This window comes from Crinia signifera, unplaced genomic scaffold, assembly GCF_055691185.1.
Source record: "Crinia signifera unplaced genomic scaffold, ASM5569118v1 HAP2_SCAFFOLD_617, whole genome shotgun sequence".
NCBI lineage: Eukaryota > Metazoa > Chordata > Amphibia > Anura > Myobatrachidae > Crinia > Crinia signifera.
The window spans coordinates 33,652-56,171 of record NW_028142511.1 but is presented as its reverse complement, the minus strand read 5'-3'; the positions used below and the strand labels follow the sequence as shown (position 1 = coordinate 56,171).

Here is a 22,520-nt window from a genome sequence, read left to right as displayed (position 1 = left end):
TCAGGACCCTTTGTGTGACATCACAATCTGCCCTCTATGACATCACAAGCTGCTCACTCGGAATCCGGCGGAACCTGACAGCCAGACAGTCACTTGGAACAGACAGGCAGACAGGACAGTCATGTGTAGGTGAGCTGGGTGGGCCAATGTTTTCTTTTATTGGCAGTTACCACCCAAATGATGGTCCGAAGAAGGTAAGTGATACTTTTTCTAAATCCCCCTCTCAATGATCATCAATTGTTGGGCTTGGAAAAAAATGGAAGAGGAAAAAAAATTCCCAAAACAAAAGAGAATAAAGAGGAAAAAAAATTCCCAAAACAAAAGAGAGAGAAAAGAGAGCGCAAAAAGAAAAGAAAAAAAATATATAAGAGATCAAGAAAAAAAAAAAAAAACAAGCCATTTCAAATCGAGAGGGAGGGGGTCCAAAAATTCCATTGCTTTGATCCAGTTGATGTTTCCGTGGTAAGATCGTAGGTAAGTCACATAGCGTTTGCATATTTATTGGGAGGTCGCAGCGATTGATAAGTCCTTTAATTTAGGCAGGCTTCCGGTCTTTTGGCTAGGCCGCATATGCTGATATCAAGTGTAGTGTCACGTCAAGTAATTAACTGCCTCGATTCCAGAAAGTACAATTCAAGGAGTCAAGAAATAGTCACAAAATGATACACTGAGGCAGGATTTGAAAGTATTTATGCACAAGGGTTAAACCTTGAAGCAGCAAATGCATGCATTTCTAAATACAAAGGTGCACAAACAATTGATACTCCAAATCAAGTGCCAGGAATGGAAATAGTCTTTTTTTGGATAACAGATTAGGAAGGTGCACCGGTCCTGGAAGTACTGCAATACCAGGTCAATGCGTGGGAGTGGACAGAGCAAGCTCTTCTTCCATCTCCCTGTTCTAAAAAATCCATTTAATATATGGCCCCCAGATAGGGGGCGTATCAGATATTAAACTGATAAGAACAGATACTACACTTGATCTTAGCCAAAAGGCCGAGAAGCGATAACCCGAATGGGGTCCCAGCAAAGCGCGCAAACCGGAATTCGGCCACCAACACTGGTGGAGAAGAGATCAGCACCACGGACACATCTAACACACACACATCACTTCTTTGACGTTGCAGTCTGAAAGATACCAGGCTGTACGGCAGGTATGAATAGGACTTGAAGTGCTGGACAGGGACCGGAGGACGAGTAGCCATCCAACTGATTTTGTGATTAGGTCGTCGGCGGGCGGGCAGGGTGCCTCAGCTGGGTAGGAGGCCAAATTTGCATGTGCTCCGCCCCGTCTGTTGACGTCGCGTCAACAGACACACACCCACTAGGCAGACGACCAACAGGCAAGCAGCAGCAGCCAGCTGTCTCCTCGCTCTTTGCTGCCGCATGCCTGTGTCCCTGACGAACTGCTGCTGAGTAAATCAATCAGCTAGCTGCTGCAGAGGAGAAGGAGGAATCTTGCACAATCAGGTGCAATGACGGCTTTCCTGTTTTGAGCCCATTCAGCAGCAGTAGTAGTAGGACAGTCAGATGGACAGGCATTCATGTGGCAGGACCCTTTGTGTGACATCACAATCTGCCCTCTATGACATCACAAGCTGCTCACTCGGAATCCGGCGGAACCTGACAGCCAGACAGTCACTTGGAACAGACAGGCAGACAGGACAGTCATGTGTAGGTGAGGCTGGGTGGGCCAATGTTTTCTTTTATTGGCAGTTACCACCCAAATGATGGTCCGAAGAAGGTAAGTGATACTTTTTCTAAATCCCCCTCTCAATGATCATCAATTGTTGGGCTTGGAAAAAAAATGGAAGAGGAAAAAAAATTCCCAAAACAAAAGAGAATAAAGAGGAAAAAAAATTCCCAAAACAAAAGAGAGAGAAAAGAGAGCGCAAAAAGAAAAGAAAAAAAATATATAAGAGATCAAGAAAAAAAAAAAAAAACAAGCCATTTCAAATCGAGAGGGAGGGGGTCCAAAAATTCCATTGCTTTGATCCAGTTGATGTTTCCGTGGTAAGATCGTAGGTAAGTCACATAGCGTTTGCATATTTATTGGGAGGTCGCAGCGATTGATAAGTCCTTTAATTTAGGCAGGCTTCCGGTCTTTTGGCTAGGCCGCATATGCTGATATCAAGTGTAGTGTCACGTCAAGTAATTAACTGCCTCGATTCCAGAAAGTACAATTCAAGGAGTCAAGAAATAGTCACAAAATGATACACTGAGGCAGGATTTGAAAGTATTTATGCACAAGGGTTAAACCTTGAAGCAGCAAATGCATGCATTTCTAAATACAAAGGTGCACAAACAATTGATACTCCAAATCAAGTGCCAGGAATGGAAATAGTCTTTTTTTGGATAACAGATTAGGAAGGTGCACCGGTCCTGGAAGTACTGCAATACCAGGTCAATGCGTGGAGTGGACAGAGCAAGCTCTTCTTCCATCTCCCTGTTCTAAAAATCCATTTAATATATGGCCCCCAGATAGGGGGCGTATCAGATATTAAACTGATAAGAACAGATACTACACTTGATCTTAGCCAAAAGGCCGAGAAGCGATAACCCGAATGGGGTCCCAGCAAAGCGCGCAAACCGGAATTCGGCCACCAACACTGGTGGAGAAGAGATCAGCACCACGGACACATCTAACACACACACATCACTTCTTTGACGTTGCAGTCTGAAAGATACCAGGCTGTACGGCAGGTATGAATAGGACTTGAAGTGCTGGACAGGGACCGGAGGACGAGTAGCCATCCAACTGATTTTGTGATTAGGTCGTCGGCGGGCGGGCAGGGTGCCTCAGCTGGGTAGGAGGCCAAATTTGCATGTGCTCCGCCCCGTCTGTTGACGTCGCGTCAACAGACACACACCCACTAGGCAGACGACCAACAGGCAAGCAGCAGCAGCCAGCTGTCTCCTCGCTCTTTGCTGCCGCATGCCTGTGTCCCTGACGAACTGCTGCTGAGTAAATCAATCAGCTAGCTGCTGCAGAGGAGAAGGAGGAATCTTGCACAATCAGGTGCAATGACGGCTTTCCTGTTTTGAGCCCATTCAGCAGCAGTAGTAGTAGACAGTCAGATGGACAGGCATTCATGTGGCAGGACCCTTTGTGTGACATCACAATCTGCCCTCTATGACATCACAAGCTGCTCACTCGGAATCCGGCGGAACCTGACAGCCAGACAGTCACTTGGAACAGACAGGCAGACAGGACAGTCATGTGTAGGTGAGCTGGGTGGGCCAATGTTTTCTTTTATTGGCAGTTACCACCCAAATGATGGTCCGAAGAAGGTAAGTGATACTTTTTCTAAATCCCCCTCTCAATGATCATCAATTGTTGGGCTTGGAAAAAAATGGAAGAGGAAAAAAAATTCCCAAAACAAAAGAGAATAAAGAGGAAAAAAAATTCCCAAAACAAAAGAGAGAGAAAAGAGAGCGCAAAAAGAAAAGAAAAAAAATATATAAGAGATCAAGAAAAAAAAAAAAAACAAGCCATTTCAAATCGAGAGGGAGGGGGTCCAAAAATTCCATTGCTTTGATCCAGTTGATGTTTCCGTGGTAAGATCGTAGGTAAGTCACATAGCGTTTGCATATTTATTGGGAGGTCGCAGCGATTGATAAGTCCTTTAATTTAGGCAGGCTTCCGGTCTTTTGGCTAGGCCGCATATGCTGATATCAAGTGTAGTGTCACGTCAAGTAATTAACTGCCTCGATTCCAGAAAGTACAATTCAAGGAGTCAAGAAATAGTCACAAAATGATACACTGAGGCAGGATTTGAAAGTATTTATGCACAAGGGTTAAACCTTGAAGCAGCAAATGCATGCATTTCTAAATACAAAGGTGCACAAACAATTGATACTCCAAATCAAGTGCCAGGAATGGAAATAGTCTTTTTTTGGATAACAGATTAGGAAGGTGCACCGGTCCTGGAAGTACTGCAATACCAGGTCAATGCGTGGAGTGGACAGAGCAAGCTCTTCTTCCATCTCCCTGTTCTAAAAATCCATTTAATATATGGCCCCCAGATAGGGGGCGTATCAGATATTAAACTGATAAGAACAGATACTACACTTGATCTTAGCCAAAAGGCCGAGAAGCGATAACCCGAATGGGGTCCCAGCAAAGCGCGCAAACCGGAATTCGGCCACCAACACTGGTGGAGAAGAGATCAGCACCACGGACACATCTAACACACACACATCACTTCTTTGACGTTGCAGTCTGAAAGATACCAGGCTGTACGGCAGGTATGAATAGGACTTGAAGTGCTGGACAGGGACCGGAGGACGAGTAGCCATCCAACTGATTTTGTGATTAGGTCGTCGGCGGGCGGGCAGGGTGCCTCAGCTGGGTAGGAGGCCAAATTTGCATGTGCTCCGCCCCGTCTGTTGACGTCGCGTCAACAGACACACACCCACTAGGCAGACGACCAACAGGCAAGCAGCAGCAGCCAGCTGTCTCCTCGCTCTTTGCTGCCGCATGCCTGTGTCCCTGACGAACTGCTGCTGAGTAAATCAATCAGCTAGCTGCTGCAGAGGAGAAGGAGGAATCTTGCACAATCAGGTGCAATGACGGCTTTCCTGTTTTGAGCCCATTCAGCAGCAGTAGTAGTAGACAGTCAGATGGACAGGCATTCATGTGGCAGGACCCTTTGTGTGACATCACAATCTGCCCTCTATGACATCACAAGCTGCTCACTCGGAATCCGGCGGAACCTGACAGCCAGACAGTCACTTGGAACAGACAGGCAGACAGGACAGTCATGTGTAGGTGAGCTGGGTGGGCCAATGTTTTCTTTTATTGGCAGTTACCACCCAAATGATGGTCCGAAGAAGGTAAGTGATACTTTTTCTAAATCCCCCTCTCAATGATCATCAATTGTTGGGCTTGGAAAAAAATGGAAGAGGAAAAAAAATTCCCAAAACAAAAGAGAATAAAGAGGAAAAAAAATTCCCAAAACAAAAGAGAGAGAAAAGAGAGCGCAAAAAGAAAAGAAAAAAAATATATAAGAGATCAAGAAAAAAAAAAAAAAACAAGCCATTTCAAATCGAGAGGGAGGGGGTCCAAAAATTCCATTGCTTTGATCCAGTTGATGTTTCCGTGGTAAGATCGTAGGTAAGTCACATAGCGTTTGCATATTTATTGGGAGGTCGCAGCGATTGATAAGTCCTTTAATTTAGGCAGGCTTCCGGTCTTTTGGCTAGGCCGCATATGCTGATATCAAGTGTAGTGTCACGTCAAGTAATTAACTGCCTCGATTCCAGAAAGTACAATTCAAGGAGTCAAGAAATAGTCACAAAATGATACACTGAGGCAGGATTTGAAAGTATTTATGCACAAGGGTTAAACCTTGAAGCAGCAAATGCATGCATTTCTAAATACAAAGGTGCACAAACAATTGATACTCCAAATCAAGTGCCAGGAATGGAAATAGTCTTTTTTTGGATAACAGATTAGGAAGGTGCACCGGTCCTGGAAGTACTGCAATACCAGGTCAATGCGTGGAGTGGACAGAGCAAGCTCTTCTTCCATCTCCCTGTTCTAAAAATCCATTTAATATATGGCCCCCAGATAGGGGGCGTATCAGATATTAAACTGATAAGAACAGATACTACACTTGATCTTAGCCAAAAGGCCGAGAAGCGATAACCCGAATGGGGTCCCAGCAAAGCGCGCAAACCGGAATTCGGCCACCAACACTGGTGGAGAAGAGATCAGCACCACGGACACATCTAACACACACACATCACTTCTTTGACGTTGCAGTCTGAAAGATACCAGGCTGTACGGCAGGTATGAATAGGACTTGAAGTGCTGGACAGGGACCGGAGGACGAGTAGCCATCCAACTGATTTTGTGATTAGGTCGTCGGCGGGCGGGCAGGGTGCCTCAGCTGGGTAGGAGGCCAAATTTGCATGTGCTCCGCCCCGTCTGTTGACGTCGCGTCAACAGACACACACCCACTAGGCAGACGACCAACAGGCAAGCAGCAGCAGCCAGCTGTCTCCTCGCTCTTTGCTGCCGCATGCCTGTGTCCCTGACGAACTGCTGCTGAGTAAATCAATCAGCTAGCTGCTGCAGAGGAGAAGGAGGAATCTTGCACAATCAGGTGCAATGACGGCTTTCCTGTTTTGAGCCCATTCAGCAGCAGTAGTAGTAGACAGTCAGATGGACAGGCATTCATGTGGCAGGACCCTTTGTGTGACATCACAATCTGCCCTCTATGACATCACAAGCTGCTCACTCGGAATCCGGCGGAACCTGACAGCCAGACAGTCACTTGGAACAGACAGGCAGACAGGACAGTCATGTGTAGGTGAGCTGGGTGGGCCAATGTTTTCTTTTATTGGCAGTTACCACCCAAATGATGGTCCGAAGAAGGTAAGTGATACTTTTTCTAAATCCCCCTCTCAATGATCATCAATTGTTGGGCTTGGAAAAAAATGGAAGAGGAAAAAAAATTCCCAAAACAAAAGAGAATAAAGAGGAAAAAAAATTCCCAAAACAAAAGAGAGAGAAAAGAGAGCGCAAAAAGAAAAGAAAAAAAATATATAAGAGATCAAGAAAAAAAAAAAAAAACAAGCCATTTCAAATCGAGAGGGAGGGGGTCCAAAAATTCCATTGCTTTGATCCAGTTGATGTTTCCGTGGTAAGATCGTAGGTAAGTCACATAGCGTTTGCATATTTATTGGGAGGTCGCAGCGATTGATAAGTCCTTTAATTTAGGCAGGCTTCCGGTCTTTTGGCTAGGCCGCATATGCTGATATCAAGTGTAGTGTCACGTCAAGTAATTAACTGCCTCGATTCCAGAAAGTACAATTCAAGGAGTCAAGAAATAGTCACAAAATGATACACTGAGGCAGGATTTGAAAGTATTTATGCACAAGGGTTAAACCTTGAAGCAGCAAATGCATGCATTTCTAAATACAAAGGTGCACAAACAATTGATACTCCAAATCAAGTGCCAGGAATGGAAATAGTCTTTTTTTGGATAACAGATTAGGAAGGTGCACCGGTCCTGGAAGTACTGCAATACCAGGTCAATGCGTGGAGTGGACAGAGCAAGCTCTTCTTCCATCTCCCTGTTCTAAAAATCCATTTAATATATGGCCCCCAGATAGGGGGCGTATCAGATATTAAACTGATAAGAACAGATACTACACTTGATCTTAGCCAAAAGGCCGAGAAGCGATAACCCGAATGGGGTCCCAGCAAAGCGCGCAAACCGGAATTCGGCCACCAACACTGGTGGAGAAGAGATCAGCACCACGGACACATCTAACACACACACATCACTTCTTTGACGTTGCAGTCTGAAAGATACCAGGCTGTACGGCAGGTATGAATAGGACTTGAAGTGCTGGACAGGGACCGGAGGACGAGTAGCCATCCAACTGATTTTGTGATTAGGTCGTCGGCGGGCGGGCAGGGTGCCTCAGCTGGGTAGGAGGCCAAATTTGCATGTGCTCCGCCCCGTCTGTTGACGTCGCGTCAACAGACACACACCCACTAGGCAGACGACCAACAGGCAAGCAGCAGCAGCCAGCTGTCTCCTCGCTCTTTGCTGCCGCATGCCTGTGTCCCTGACGAACTGCTGCTGAGTAAATCAATCAGCTAGCTGCTGCAGAGGAGAAGGAGGAATCTTGCACAATCAGGTGCAATGACGGCTTTCCTGTTTTGAGCCCATTCAGCAGCAGTAGTAGTAGACAGTCAGATGGACAGGCATTCATGTGGCAGGACCCTTTGTGTGACATCACAATCTGCCCTCTATGACATCACAAGCTGCTCACTCGGAATCCGGCGGAACCTGACAGCCAGACAGTCACTTGGAACAGACAGGCAGACAGGACAGTCATGTGTAGGTGAGCTGGGTGGGCCAATGTTTTCTTTTATTGGCAGTTACCACCCAAATGATGGTCCGAAGAAGGTAAGTGATACTTTTTCTAAATCCCCCTCTCAATGATCATCAATTGTTGGGCTTGGAAAAAAATGGAAGAGGAAAAAAAATTCCCAAAACAAAAGAGAATAAAGAGGAAAAAAAATTCCCAAAACAAAAGAGAGAGAAAAGAGAGCGCAAAAAGAAAAGAAAAAAAATATATAAGAGATCAAGAAAAAAAAAAAAAAACAAGCCATTTCAAATCGAGAGGGAGGGGGTCCAAAAATTCCATTGCTTTGATCCAGTTGATGTTTCCGTGGTAAGATCGTAGGTAAGTCACATAGCGTTTGCATATTTATTGGGAGGTCGCAGCGATTGATAAGTCCTTTAATTTAGGCAGGCTTCCGGTCTTTTGGCTAGGCCGCATATGCTGATATCAAGTGTAGTGTCACGTCAAGTAATTAACTGCCTCGATTCCAGAAAGTACAATTCAAGGAGTCAAGAAATAGTCACAAAATGATACACTGAGGCAGGATTTGAAAGTATTTATGCACAAGGGTTAAACCTTGAAGCAGCAAATGCATGCATTTCTAAATACAAAGGTGCACAAACAATTGATACTCCAAATCAAGTGCCAGGAATGGAAATAGTCTTTTTTTGGATAACAGATTAGGAAGGTGCACCGGTCCTGGAAGTACTGCAATACCAGGTCAATGCGTGGAGTGGACAGAGCAAGCTCTTCTTCCATCTCCCTGTTCTAAAAATCCATTTAATATATGGCCCCCAGATAGGGGGCGTATCAGATATTAAACTGATAAGAACAGATACTACACTTGATCTTAGCCAAAAGGCCGAGAAGCGATAACCCGAATGGGGTCCCAGCAAAGCGCGCAAACCGGAATTCGGCCACCAACACTGGTGGAGAAGAGATCAGCACCACGGACACATCTAACACACACACATCACTTCTTTGACGTTGCAGTCTGAAAGATACCAGGCTGTACGGCAGGTATGAATAGGACTTGAAGTGCTGGACAGGGACCGGAGGACGAGTAGCCATCCAACTGATTTTGTGATTAGGTCGTCGGCGGGCGGGCAGGGTGCCTCAGCTGGGTAGGAGGCCAAATTTGCATGTGCTCCGCCCCGTCTGTTGACGTCGCGTCAACAGACACACACCCACTAGGCAGACGACCAACAGGCAAGCAGCAGCAGCCAGCTGTCTCCTCGCTCTTTGCTGCCGCATGCCTGTGTCCCTGACGAACTGCTGCTGAGTAAATCAATCAGCTAGCTGCTGCAGAGGAGAAGGAGGAATCTTGCACAATCAGGTGCAATGACGGCTTTCCTGTTTTGAGCCCATTCAGCAGCAGTAGTAGTAGACAGTCAGATGGACAGGCATTCATGTGGCAGGACCCTTTGTGTGACATCACAATCTGCCCTCTATGACATCACAAGCTGCTCACTCGGAATCCGGCGGAACCTGACAGCCAGACAGTCACTTGGAACAGACAGGCAGACAGGACAGTCATGTGTAGGTGAGCTGGGTGGGCCAATGTTTTCTTTTATTGGCAGTTACCACCCAAATGATGGTCCGAAGAAGGTAAGTGATACTTTTTCTAAATCCCCCTCTCAATGATCATCAATTGTTGGGCTTGGAAAAAAATGGAAGAGGAAAAAAAATTCCCAAAACAAAAGAGAATAAAGAGGAAAAAAAATTCCCAAAACAAAAGAGAGAGAAAAGAGAGCGCAAAAAGAAAAGAAAAAAAATATATAAGAGATCAAGAAAAAAAAAAAAAAACAAGCCATTTCAAATCGAGAGGGAGGGGGTCCAAAAATTCCATTGCTTTGATCCAGTTGATGTTTCCGTGGTAAGATCGTAGGTAAGTCACATAGCGTTTGCATATTTATTGGGAGGTCGCAGCGATTGATAAGTCCTTTAATTTAGGCAGGCTTCCGGTCTTTTGGCTAGGCCGCATATGCTGATATCAAGTGTAGTGTCACGTCAAGTAATTAACTGCCTCGATTCCAGAAAGTACAATTCAAGGAGTCAAGAAATAGTCACAAAATGATACACTGAGGCAGGATTTGAAAGTATTTATGCACAAGGGTTAAACCTTGAAGCAGCAAATGCATGCATTTCTAAATACAAAGGTGCACAAACAATTGATACTCCAAATCAAGTGCCAGGAATGGAAATAGTCTTTTTTTGGATAACAGATTAGGAAGGTGCACCGGTCCTGGAAGTACTGCAATACCAGGTCAATGCGTGGAGTGGACAGAGCAAGCTCTTCTTCCATCTCCCTGTTCTAAAAATCCATTTAATATATGGCCCCCAGATAGGGGGCGTATCAGATATTAAACTGATAAGAACAGATACTACACTTGATCTTAGCCAAAAGGCCGAGAAGCGATAACCCGAATGGGGTCCCAGCAAAGCGCGCAAACCGGAATTCGGCCACCAACACTGGTGGAGAAGAGATCAGCACCACGGACACATCTAACACACACACATCACTTCTTTGACGTTGCAGTCTGAAAGATACCAGGCTGTACGGCAGGTATGAATAGGACTTGAAGTGCTGGACAGGGACCGGAGGACGAGTAGCCATCCAACTGATTTTGTGATTAGGTCGTCGGCGGGCGGGCAGGGTGCCTCAGCTGGGTAGGAGGCCAAATTTGCATGTGCTCCGCCCCGTCTGTTGACGTCGCGTCAACAGACACACACCCACTAGGCAGACGACCAACAGGCAAGCAGCAGCAGCCAGCTGTCTCCTCGCTCTTTGCTGCCGCATGCCTGTGTCCCTGACGAACTGCTGCTGAGTAAATCAATCAGCTAGCTGCTGCAGAGGAGAAGGAGGAATCTTGCACAATCAGGTGCAATGACGGCTTTCCTGTTTTGAGCCCATTCAGCAGCAGTAGTAGTAGACAGTCAGATGGACAGGCATTCATGTGGCAGGACCCTTTGTGTGACATCACAATCTGCCCTCTATGACATCACAAGCTGCTCACTCGGAATCCGGCGGAACCTGACAGCCAGACAGTCACTTGGAACAGACAGGCAGACAGGACAGTCATGTGTAGGTGAGCTGGGTGGGCCAATGTTTTCTTTTATTGGCAGTTACCACCCAAATGATGGTCCGAAGAAGGTAAGTGATACTTTTTCTAAATCCCCCTCTCAATGATCATCAATTGTTGGGCTTGGAAAAAAATGGAAGAGGAAAAAAAATTCCCAAAACAAAAGAGAATAAAGAGGAAAAAAAATTCCCAAAACAAAAGAGAGAGAAAAGAGAGCGCAAAAAGAAAAGAAAAAAAATATATAAGAGATCAAGAAAAAAAAAAAAAAACAAGCCATTTCAAATCGAGAGGGAGGGGGTCCAAAAATTCCATTGCTTTGATCCAGTTGATGTTTCCGTGGTAAGATCGTAGGTAAGTCACATAGCGTTTGCATATTTATTGGGAGGTCGCAGCGATTGATAAGTCCTTTAATTTAGGCAGGCTTCCGGTCTTTTGGCTAGGCCGCATATGCTGATATCAAGTGTAGTGTCACGTCAAGTAATTAACTGCCTCGATTCCAGAAAGTACAATTCAAGGAGTCAAGAAATAGTCACAAAATGATACACTGAGGCAGGATTTGAAAGTATTTATGCACAAGGGTTAAACCTTGAAGCAGCAAATGCATGCATTTCTAAATACAAAGGTGCACAAACAATTGATACTCCAAATCAAGTGCCAGGAATGGAAATAGTCTTTTTTTGGATAACAGATTAGGAAGGTGCACCGGTCCTGGAAGTACTGCAATACCAGGTCAATGCGTGGAGTGGACAGAGCAAGCTCTTCTTCCATCTCCCTGTTCTAAAAATCCATTTAATATATGGCCCCCAGATAGGGGGCGTATCAGATATTAAACTGATAAGAACAGATACTACACTTGATCTTAGCCAAAAGGCCGAGAAGCGATAACCCGAATGGGGTCCCAGCAAAGCGCGCAAACCGGAATTCGGCCACCAACACTGGTGGAGAAGAGATCAGCACCACGGACACATCTAACACACACACATCACTTCTTTGACGTTGCAGTCTGAAAGATACCAGGCTGTACGGCAGGTATGAATAGGACTTGAAGTGCTGGACAGGGACCGGAGGACGAGTAGCCATCCAACTGATTTTGTGATTAGGTCGTCGGCGGGCGGGCAGGGTGCCTCAGCTGGGTAGGAGGCCAAATTTGCATGTGCTCCGCCCCGTCTGTTGACGTCGCGTCAACAGACACACACCCACTAGGCAGACGACCAACAGGCAAGCAGCAGCAGCCAGCTGTCTCCTCGCTCTTTGCTGCCGCATGCCTGTGTCCCTGACGAACTGCTGCTGAGTAAATCAATCAGCTAGCTGCTGCAGAGGAGAAGGAGGAATCTTGCACAATCAGGTGCAATGACGGCTTTCCTGTTTTGAGCCCATTCAGCAGCAGTAGTAGTAGACAGTCAGATGGACAGGCATTCATGTGGCAGGACCCTTTGTGTGACATCACAATCTGCCCTCTATGACATCACAAGCTGCTCACTCGGAATCCGGCGGAACCTGACAGCCAGACAGTCACTTGGAACAGACAGGCAGACAGGACAGTCATGTGTAGGTGAGCTGGGTGGGCCAATGTTTTCTTTTATTGGCAGTTACCACCCAAATGATGGTCCGAAGAAGGTAAGTGATACTTTTTCTAAATCCCCCTCTCAATGATCATCAATTGTTGGGCTTGGAAAAAAATGGAAGAGGAAAAAAAATTCCCAAAACAAAAGAGAATAAAGAGGAAAAAAAATTCCCAAAACAAAAGAGAGAGAAAAGAGAGCGCAAAAAGAAAAGAAAAAAAATATATAAGAGATCAAGAAAAAAAAAAAAAAACAAGCCATTTCAAATCGAGAGGGAGGGGGTCCAAAAATTCCATTGCTTTGATCCAGTTGATGTTTCCGTGGTAAGATCGTAGGTAAGTCACATAGCGTTTGCATATTTATTGGGAGGTCGCAGCGATTGATAAGTCCTTTAATTTAGGCAGGCTTCCGGTCTTTTGGCTAGGCCGCATATGCTGATATCAAGTGTAGTGTCACGTCAAGTAATTAACTGCCTCGATTCCAGAAAGTACAATTCAAGGAGTCAAGAAATAGTCACAAAATGATACACTGAGGCAGGATTTGAAAGTATTTATGCACAAGGGTTAAACCTTGAAGCAGCAAATGCATGCATTTCTAAATACAAAGGTGCACAAACAATTGATACTCCAAATCAAGTGCCAGGAATGGAAATAGTCTTTTTTTGGATAACAGATTAGGAAGGTGCACCGGTCCTGGAAGTACTGCAATACCAGGTCAATGCGTGGAGTGGACAGAGCAAGCTCTTCTTCCATCTCCCTGTTCTAAAAATCCATTTAATATATGGCCCCCAGATAGGGGGCGTATCAGATATTAAACTGATAAGAACAGATACTACACTTGATCTTAGCCAAAAGGCCGAGAAGCGATAACCCGAATGGGGTCCCAGCAAAGCGCGCAAACCGGAATTCGGCCACCAACACTGGTGGAGAAGAGATCAGCACCACGGACACATCTAACACACACACATCACTTCTTTGACGTTGCAGTCTGAAAGATACCAGGCTGTACGGCAGGTATGAATAGGACTTGAAGTGCTGGACAGGGACCGGAGGACGAGTAGCCATCCAACTGATTTTGTGATTAGGTCGTCGGCGGGCGGGCAGGGTGCCTCAGCTGGGTAGGAGGCCAAATTTGCATGTGCTCCGCCCCGTCTGTTGACGTCGCGTCAACAGACACACACCCACTAGGCAGACGACCAACAGGCAAGCAGCAGCAGCCAGCTGTCTCCTCGCTCTTTGCTGCCGCATGCCTGTGTCCCTGACGAACTGCTGCTGAGTAAATCAATCAGCTAGCTGCTGCAGAGGAGAAGGAGGAATCTTGCACAATCAGGTGCAATGACGGCTTTCCTGTTTTGAGCCCATTCAGCAGCAGTAGTAGTAGACAGTCAGATGGACAGGCATTCATGTGGCAGGACCCTTTGTGTGACATCACAATCTGCCCTCTATGACATCACAAGCTGCTCACTCGGAATCCGGCGGAACCTGACAGCCAGACAGTCACTTGGAACAGACAGGCAGACAGGACAGTCATGTGTAGGTGAGCTGGGTGGGCCAATGTTTTCTTTTATTGGCAGTTACCACCCAAATGATGGTCCGAAGAAGGTAAGTGATACTTTTTCTAAATCCCCCTCTCAATGATCATCAATTGTTGGGCTTGGAAAAAAATGGAAGAGGAAAAAAAATTCCCAAAACAAAAGAGAATAAAGAGGAAAAAAAATTCCCAAAACAAAAGAGAGAGAAAAGAGAGCGCAAAAAGAAAAGAAAAAAAATATATAAGAGATCAAGAAAAAAAAAAAAAAACAAGCCATTTCAAATCGAGAGGGAGGGGGTCCAAAAATTCCATTGCTTTGATCCAGTTGATGTTTCCGTGGTAAGATCGTAGGTAAGTCACATAGCGTTTGCATATTTATTGGGAGGTCGCAGCGATTGATAAGTCCTTTAATTTAGGCAGGCTTCCGGTCTTTTGGCTAGGCCGCATATGCTGATATCAAGTGTAGTGTCACGTCAAGTAATTAACTGCCTCGATTCCAGAAAGTACAATTCAAGGAGTCAAGAAATAGTCACAAAATGATACACTGAGGCAGGATTTGAAAGTATTTATGCACAAGGGTTAAACCTTGAAGCAGCAAATGCATGCATTTCTAAATACAAAGGTGCACAAACAATTGATACTCCAAATCAAGTGCCAGGAATGGAAATAGTCTTTTTTTGGATAACAGATTAGGAAGGTGCACCGGTCCTGGAAGTACTGCAATACCAGGTCAATGCGTGGAGTGGACAGAGCAAGCTCTTCTTCCATCTCCCTGTTCTAAAAATCCATTTAATATATGGCCCCCAGATAGGGGGCGTATCAGATATTAAACTGATAAGAACAGATACTACACTTGATCTTAGCCAAAAGGCCGAGAAGCGATAACCCGAATGGGGTCCCAGCAAAGCGCGCAAACCGGAATTCGGCCACCAACACTGGTGGAGAAGAGATCAGCACCACGGACACATCTAACACACACACATCACTTCTTTGACGTTGCAGTCTGAAAGATACCAGGCTGTACGGCAGGTATGAATAGGACTTGAAGTGCTGGACAGGGACCGGAGGACGAGTAGCCATCCAACTGATTTTGTGATTAGGTCGTCGGCGGGCGGGCAGGGTGCCTCAGCTGGGTAGGAGGCCAAATTTGCATGTGCTCCGCCCCGTCTGTTGACGTCGCGTCAACAGACACACACCCACTAGGCAGACGACCAACAGGCAAGCAGCAGCAGCCAGCTGTCTCCTCGCTCTTTGCTGCCGCATGCCTGTGTCCCTGACGAACTGCTGCTGAGTAAATCAATCAGCTAGCTGCTGCAGAGGAGAAGGAGGAATCTTGCACAATCAGGTGCAATGACGGCTTTCCTGTTTTGAGCCCATTCAGCAGCAGTAGTAGTAGACAGTCAGATGGACAGGCATTCATGTGGCAGGACCCTTTGTGTGACATCACAATCTGCCCTCTATGACATCACAAGCTGCTCACTCGGAATCCGGCGGAACCTGACAGCCAGACAGTCACTTGGAACAGACAGGCAGACAGGACAGTCATGTGTAGGTGAGCTGGGTGGGCCAATGTTTTCTTTTATTGGCAGTTACCACCCAAATGATGGTCCGAAGAAGGTAAGTGATACTTTTTCTAAATCCCCCTCTCAATGATCATCAATTGTTGGGCTTGGAAAAAAATGGAAGAGGAAAAAAAATTCCCAAAACAAAAGAGAATAAAGAGGAAAAAAAATTCCCAAAACAAAAGAGAGAGAAAAGAGAGCGCAAAAAGAAAAGAAAAAAAATATATAAGAGATCAAGAAAAAAAAAAAAAAACAAGCCATTTCAAATCGAGAGGGAGGGGGTCCAAAAATTCCATTGCTTTGATCCAGTTGATGTTTCCGTGGTAAGATCGTAGGTAAGTCACATAGCGTTTGCATATTTATTGGGAGGTCGCAGCGATTGATAAGTCCTTTAATTTAGGCAGGCTTCCGGTCTTTTGGCTAGGCCGCATATGCTGATATCAAGTGTAGTGTCACGTCAAGTAATTAACTGCCTCGATTCCAGAAAGTACAATTCAAGGAGTCAAGAAATAGTCACAAAATGATACACTGAGGCAGGATTTGAAAGTATTTATGCACAAGGGTTAAACCTTGAAGCAGCAAATGCATGCATTTCTAAATACAAAGGTGCACAAACAATTGATACTCCAAATCAAGTGCCAGGAATGGAAATAGTCTTTTTTTGGATAACAGATTAGGAAGGTGCACCGGTCCTGGAAGTACTGCAATACCAGGTCAATGCGTGGAGTGGACAGAGCAAGCTCTTCTTCCATCTCCCTGTTCTAAAAATCCATTTAATATATGGCCCCCAGATAGGGGGCGTATCAGATATTAAACTGATAAGAACAGATACTACACTTGATCTTAGCCAAAAGGCCGAGAAGCGATAACCCGAATGGGGTCCCAGCAAAGCGCGCAAACCGGAATTCGGCCACCAACACTGGTGGAGAAGAGATCAGCACCACGGACACATCTAACACACACACATCACTTCTTTGACGTTGCAGTCTGAAAGATACCAGGCTGTACGGCAGGTATGAATAGGACTTGAAGTGCTGGACAGGGACCGGAGGACGAGTAGCCATCCAACTGATTTTGTGATTAGGTCGTCGGCGGGCGGGCAGGGTGCCTCAGCTGGGTAGGAGGCCAAATTTGCATGTGCTCCGCCCCGTCTGTTGACGTCGCGTCAACAGACACACACCCACTAGGCAGACGACCAACAGGCAAGCAGCAGCAGCCAGCTGTCTCCTCGCTCTTTGCTGCCGCATGCCTGTGTCCCTGACGAACTGCTGCTGAGTAAATCAATCAGCTAGCTGCTGCAGAGGAGAAGGAGGAATCTTGCACAATCAGGTGCAATGACGGCTTTCCTGTTTTGAGCCCATTCAGCAGCAGTAGTAGTAGACAGTCAGATGGACAGGCATTCATGTGGCAGGACCCTTTGTGTGACATCACAATCTGCCCTCTATGACATCACAAGCTGCTCACTCGGAATCCGGCGGAACCTGACAGCCAGACAGTCACTTGGAACAGACAGGCAGACAGGACAGTCATGTGTAGGTGAGCTGGGTGGGCCAATGTTTTCTTTTATTGGCAGTTACCACCCAAATGATGGTCCGAAGAAGGTAAGTGATACTTTTTCTAAATCCCCCTCTCAATGATCATCAATTGTTGGGCTTGGAAAAAAATGGAAGAGGAAAAAAAATTCCCAAAACAAAAGAGAATAAAGAGGAAAAAAAATTCCCAAAACAAAAGAGAGAGAAAAGAGAGCGCAAAAAGAAAAGAAAAAAAATATATAAGAGATCAAGAAAAAAAAAAAAAAACAAGCCATTTCAAATCGAGAGGGAGGGGGTCCAAAAATTCCATTGCTTTGATCCAGTTGATGTTTCCGTGGTAAGATCGTAGGTAAGTCACATAGCGTTTGCATATTTATTGGGAGGTCGCAGCGATTGATAAGTCCTTTAATTTAGGCAGGCTTCCGGTCTTTTGGCTAGGCCGCATATGCTGATATCAAGTGTAGTGTCACGTCAAGTAATTAACTGCCTCGATTCCAGAAAGTACAATTCAAGGAGTCAAGAAATAGTCACAAAATGATACACTGAGGCAGGATTTGAAAGTATTTATGCACAAGGGTTAAACCTTGAAGCAGCAAATGCATGCATTTCTAAATACAAAGGTGCACAAACAATTGATACTCCAAATCAAGTGCCAGGAATGGAAATAGTCTTTTTTTGGATAACAGATTAGGAAGGTGCACCGGTCCTGGAAGTACTGCAATACCAGGTCAATGCGTGGAGTGGACAGAGCAAGCTCTTCTTCCATCTCCCTGTTCTAAAAATCCATTTAATATATGGCCCCCAGATAGGGGGCGTATCAGATATTAAACTGATAAGAACAGATGAGTTTGAAGAAACTCAGGGAGCCCGAGGTGTGCTCCCACCACCACCAGTGACGTGACTAAACGCGTGCACAGGGGGCAGCCGTACGAACGTGTGGCCCTCTCCCAAAGGAGAAAGGCCCCATGGTTCCCCTAACCCCCCTCAACCATAAGGCCAAGGAAGGGAAAAAAGGGATCGGTGGGTCCTCTTCGCCGAAGCTTAGAGAGACCCGCTTTTCCTCCACCCCCGGAAGGGTTTCGGACGGTGGGTCCTCCGCAGCCCGTGCTTTGGAGAGACCCGACTTAGGCTTCCCTCCGCCTTGCGGCTCGGGGTTGCCCTCGAGGGAACCGGGACTCTCCCCAGAAGGTGAAGAGTCCCAGTCACGTTTGGGGAACGGAAGGCCCGTTAGGGACAGCCGCACTACCCAAATGAAAAAACGTGACAAACTAACGAAAAACGTGGAGTGCAAAACGTGCAAATCATAAAAAGAAAAGAATAAGGCCCTAGCCAGAAGGCCGGGGGGGGGTGTGAAAAATTGTCCTACCCCATCCAAAAGGACAGGGTAAGGACGTGAAGCGCTAACCTAAAGGGAAGTGCGCAGTGCAAGTGCCATTCGTGCAAGGTGACTTGGGATCACCCGTGCATGTCCGGCACCCCCGAGTTTCCCCGGGGGCACAGTGCAGCCTCGGACTCCAGGCAGCCGACCCTTCAGCGTCCGACCAAGCTTTTCTCCGTCTCACCAGCAGGCATTTTCCAGCCCCTGGCATGGGAATGGGTACTCCACTGGGCCTTTCGAAAGACTCCCTTAGGGGCTGCACCCCCTCCGGAAGAGCAATCTACTCAGTCCCAGTGTTTCTCCGCTCCCAGGGTTAAGGTACTAAGCTGGGCCTTTCGCGGTCTCCCCATCAGAGGCTACGAACCTCTGGAACAGGAGCCATCTACTCAGTCCCAACCTTTCTCCGCTCCCTGGGATTGGATACTAGACTGAGCCTTTCGCTGACTCATCCTTCGGGGGCTACAAACCCCGTCAAGAGAGTCAAACTACTAGGCCCAGTGTTTCTCCCCCCCTCTTACCAGTGGATTTACGGAAACAACACCTCCTACCAAAGGCAGAGGTGAAGATACTCAGTGAGACTTTTCACTACTCCCGGGAAAAAACAGAGGGGTCCCACACCCTCCGCCCATCAGAGCAGCTACTCAGTCTCACCTTTCTCTATTCTCTGCCAGAGGCCAGTCCATACCCAACTGATAAGAACAGATACTACACTTGATCTTAGCCAAAAGGCCGAGAAGCGATAACCCGAATGGGGTCCCAGCAAAGCGCGCAAACCGGAATTCGGCCACCAACACTGGTGGAGAAGAGATCAGCACCACGGACACATCTAACACACACACATCACTTCTTTGACGTTGCAGTCTGAAAGATACCAGGCTGTACGGCAGGTATGAATAGGACTTGAAGTGCTGGACAGGGACCGGAGGACGAGTAGCCATCCAACTGATTTTGTGATTAGGTCGTCGGCGGGCGGGCAGGGTGCCTCAGCTGGGTAGGAGGCCAAATTTGCATGTGCTCCGCCCCGTCTGTTGACGTCGCGTCAACAGACACACACCCACTAGGCAGACGACCAACAGGCAAGCAGCAGCAGCCAGCTGTCTCCTCGCTCTTTGCTGCCGCATGCCTGTGTCCCTGACGAACTGCTGCTGAGTAAATCAATCAGCTAGCTGCTGCAGAGGAGAAGGAGGAATCTTGCACAATCAGGTGCAATGACGGCTTTCCTGTTTTGAGCCCATTCAGCAGCAGTAGTAGTAGACAGTCAGATGGACAGGCATTCATGTGGCAGGACCCTTTGTGTGACATCACAATCTGCCCTCTATGACATCACAAGCTGCTCACTCGGAATCCGGCGGAACCTGACAGCCAGACAGTCACTTGGAACAGACAGGCAGACAGGACAGTCATGTGTAGGTGAGCTGGGTGGGCCAATGTTTTCTTTTATTGGCAGTTACCACCCAAATGATGGTCCGAAGAAGGTAAGTGATACTTTTTCTAAATCCCCCTCTCAATGATCATCAATTGTTGGGCTTGGAAAAAAATGGAAGAGGAAAAAAAATTCCCAAAACAAAAGAGAATAAAGAGGAAAAAAAATTCCCAAAACAAAAGAGAGAGAAAAGAGAGCGCAAAAAGAAAAGAAAAAAAATATATAAGAGATCAAGAAAAAAAAAAAAAAACAAGCCATTTCAAATCGAGAGGGAGGGGGTCCAAAAATTCCATTGCTTTGATCCAGTTGATGTTTCCGTGGTAAGATCGTAGGTAAGTCACATAGCGTTTGCATATTTATTGGGAGGTCGCAGCGATTGATAAGTCCTTTAATTTAGGCAGGCTTCCGGTCTTTTGGCTAGGCCGCATATGCTGATATCAAGTGTAGTGTCACGTCAAGTAATTAACTGCCTCGATTCCAGAAAGTACAATTCAAGGAGTCAAGAAATAGTCACAAAATGATACACTGAGGCAGGATTTGAAAGTATTTATGCACAAGGGTTAAACCTTGAAGCAGCAAATGCATGCATTTCTAAATACAAAGGTGCACAAACAATTGATACTCCAAATCAAGTGCCAGGAATGGAAATAGTCTTTTTTTGGATAACAGATTAGGAAGGTGCACCGGTCCTGGAAGTACTGCAATACCAGGTCAATGCGTGGAGTGGACAGAGCAAGCTCTTCTTCCATCTCCCTGTTCTAAAAATCCATTTAATATATGGCCCCCAGATAGGGGGCGTATCAGATATTAAACTGATAAGAACAGATACTACACTTGATCTTAGCCAAAAGGCCGAGAAGCGATAACCCGAATGGGGTCCCAGCAAAGCGCGCAAACCGGAATTCGGCCACCAACACTGGTGGAGAAGAGATCAGCACCACGGACACATCTAACACACACACATCACTTCTTTGACGTTGCAGTCTGAAAGATACCAGGCTGTACGGCAGGTATGAATAGGACTTGAAGTGCTGGACAGGGACCGGAGGACGAGTAGCCATCCAACTGATTTTGTGATTAGGTCGTCGGCGGGCGGGCAGGGTGCCTCAGCTGGGTAGGAGGCCAAATTTGCATGTGCTCCGCCCCGTCTGTTGACGTCGCGTCAACAGACACACACCCACTAGGCAGACGACCAACAGGCAAGCAGCAGCAGCCAGCTGTCTCCTCGCTCTTTGCTGCCGCATGCCTGTGTCCCTGACGAACTGCTGCTGAGTAAATCAATCAGCTAGCTGCTGCAGAGGAGAAGGAGGAATCTTGCACAATCAGGTGCAATGACGGCTTTCCTGTTTTGAGCCCATTCAGCAGCAGTAGTAGTAGACAGTCAGATGGACAGGCATTCATGTGGCAGGACCCTTTGTGTGACATCACAATCTGCCCTCTATGACATCACAAGCTGCTCACTCGGAATCCGGCGGAACCTGACAGCCAGACAGTCACTTGGAACAGACAGGCAGACAGGACAGTCATGTGTAGGTGAGCTGGGTGGGCCAATGTTTTCTTTTATTGGCAGTTACCACCCAAATGATGGTCCGAAGAAGGTAAGTGATACTTTTTCTAAATCCCCCTCTCAATGATCATCAATTGTTGGGCTTGGAAAAAAATGGAAGAGGAAAAAAAATTCCCAAAACAAAAGAGAATAAAGAGGAAAAAAAATTCCCAAAACAAAAGAGAGAGAAAAGAGAGCGCAAAAAGAAAAGAAAAAAAATATATAAGAGATCAAGAAAAAAAAAAAAAAACAAGCCATTTCAAATCGAGAGGGAGGGGGTCCAAAAATTCCATTGCTTTGATCCAGTTGATGTTTCCGTGGTAAGATCGTAGGTAAGTCACATAGCGTTTGCATATTTATTGGGAGGTCGCAGCGATTGATAAGTCCTTTAATTTAGGCAGGCTTCCGGTCTTTTGGCTAGGCCGCATATGCTGATATCAAGTGTAGTGTCACGTCAAGTAATTAACTGCCTCGATTCCAGAAAGTACAATTCAAGGAGTCAAGAAATAGTCACAAAATGATACACTGAGGCAGGATTTGAAAGTATTTATGCACAAGGGTTAAACCTTGAAGCAGCAAATGCATGCATTTCTAAATACAAAGGTGCACAAACAATTGATACTCCAAATCAAGTGCCAGGAATGGAAATAGTCTTTTTTTGGATAACAGATTAGGAAGGTGCACCGGTCCTGGAAGTACTGCAATACCAGGTCAATGCGTGGAGTGGACAGAGCAAGCTCTTCTTCCATCTCCCTGTTCTAAAAATCCATTTAATATATGGCCCCCAGATAGGGGGCGTATCAGATATTAAACTGATAAGAACAGATACTACACTTGATCTTAGCCAAAAGGCCGAGAAGCGATAACCCGAATGGGGTCCCAGCAAAGCGCGCAAACCGGAATTCGGCCACCAACACTGGTGGAGAAGAGATCAGCACCACGGACACATCTAACACACACACATCACTTCTTTGACGTTGCAGTCTGAAAGATACCAGGCTGTACGGCAGGTATGAATAGGACTTGAAGTGCTGGACA

At 46.2% G+C, this 22,520-nt stretch overlaps 13 non-coding genes and 2 pseudogenes across 13 annotated transcripts; all 15 read right to left on the bottom strand.

Moving 5' to 3' along the window:
• Nucleotides 1-815: 815 nt before the first annotated feature.
• On the bottom strand, nucleotides 816-1,008 carry LOC146055840 (U2 spliceosomal RNA). The gene has a single exon (XR_014468975.1). It is a non-coding gene; the product is annotated as a U2 spliceosomal RNA (small nuclear RNA).
• A 1,358-nt stretch (nucleotides 1,009-2,366) lies between these two features.
• On the bottom strand, nucleotides 2,367-2,557 carry LOC146055839 (U2 spliceosomal RNA). The gene has a single exon (XR_014468974.1). It is a non-coding gene; the product is annotated as a U2 spliceosomal RNA (small nuclear RNA).
• Nucleotides 2,558-3,911: 1,354 nt separating this feature from the next.
• Nucleotides 3,912-4,102, bottom strand: LOC146055838 (U2 spliceosomal RNA). Its single transcript, XR_014468973.1, has one exon. It is a non-coding gene; the product is annotated as a U2 spliceosomal RNA (small nuclear RNA).
• A 1,355-nt stretch (nucleotides 4,103-5,457) lies between these two features.
• On the bottom strand, nucleotides 5,458-5,648 carry LOC146055837 (U2 spliceosomal RNA). The gene has a single exon (XR_014468972.1). It is a non-coding gene; the product is annotated as a U2 spliceosomal RNA (small nuclear RNA).
• Nucleotides 5,649-7,003: 1,355 nt separating this feature from the next.
• Nucleotides 7,004-7,194, bottom strand: LOC146055836 (U2 spliceosomal RNA). Its single transcript, XR_014468971.1, has one exon. It is a non-coding gene; the product is annotated as a U2 spliceosomal RNA (small nuclear RNA).
• A 1,355-nt stretch (nucleotides 7,195-8,549) lies between these two features.
• Nucleotides 8,550-8,740, bottom strand: LOC146055834 (U2 spliceosomal RNA). Its single transcript, XR_014468969.1, has one exon. It is a non-coding gene; the product is annotated as a U2 spliceosomal RNA (small nuclear RNA).
• A 1,355-nt stretch (nucleotides 8,741-10,095) lies between these two features.
• On the bottom strand, nucleotides 10,096-10,286 carry LOC146055833 (U2 spliceosomal RNA). The gene has a single exon (XR_014468968.1). It is a non-coding gene; the product is annotated as a U2 spliceosomal RNA (small nuclear RNA).
• A 1,355-nt stretch (nucleotides 10,287-11,641) lies between these two features.
• On the bottom strand, nucleotides 11,642-11,832 carry LOC146055832 (U2 spliceosomal RNA). Its single transcript, XR_014468967.1, has one exon. It is a non-coding gene; the product is annotated as a U2 spliceosomal RNA (small nuclear RNA).
• A 1,355-nt stretch (nucleotides 11,833-13,187) lies between these two features.
• LOC146055831 (U2 spliceosomal RNA) lies at nucleotides 13,188-13,378 on the bottom strand. Its single transcript, XR_014468966.1, has one exon. It is a non-coding gene; the product is annotated as a U2 spliceosomal RNA (small nuclear RNA).
• Nucleotides 13,379-14,733: 1,355 nt separating this feature from the next.
• LOC146055829 (U2 spliceosomal RNA) lies at nucleotides 14,734-14,924 on the bottom strand. Its single transcript, XR_014468965.1, has one exon. It is a non-coding gene; the product is annotated as a U2 spliceosomal RNA (small nuclear RNA).
• A 1,355-nt stretch (nucleotides 14,925-16,279) lies between these two features.
• On the bottom strand, nucleotides 16,280-16,470 carry LOC146055828 (U2 spliceosomal RNA). Its single transcript, XR_014468964.1, has one exon. It is a non-coding gene; the product is annotated as a U2 spliceosomal RNA (small nuclear RNA).
• Nucleotides 16,471-17,825: 1,355 nt separating this feature from the next.
• On the bottom strand, nucleotides 17,826-18,001 carry LOC146055842 (U2 spliceosomal RNA; annotated as a pseudogene).
• Nucleotides 18,002-19,117: 1,116 nt separating this feature from the next.
• On the bottom strand, nucleotides 19,118-19,254 carry LOC146055844 (U2 spliceosomal RNA; annotated as a pseudogene).
• Nucleotides 19,255-20,609: 1,355 nt separating this feature from the next.
• Nucleotides 20,610-20,800, bottom strand: LOC146055827 (U2 spliceosomal RNA). Its single transcript, XR_014468963.1, has one exon. It is a non-coding gene; the product is annotated as a U2 spliceosomal RNA (small nuclear RNA).
• Nucleotides 20,801-22,155: 1,355 nt separating this feature from the next.
• On the bottom strand, nucleotides 22,156-22,346 carry LOC146055826 (U2 spliceosomal RNA). Its single transcript, XR_014468962.1, has one exon. It is a non-coding gene; the product is annotated as a U2 spliceosomal RNA (small nuclear RNA).
• Between the last annotated feature and the right edge of the window lie 174 nt (nucleotides 22,347-22,520).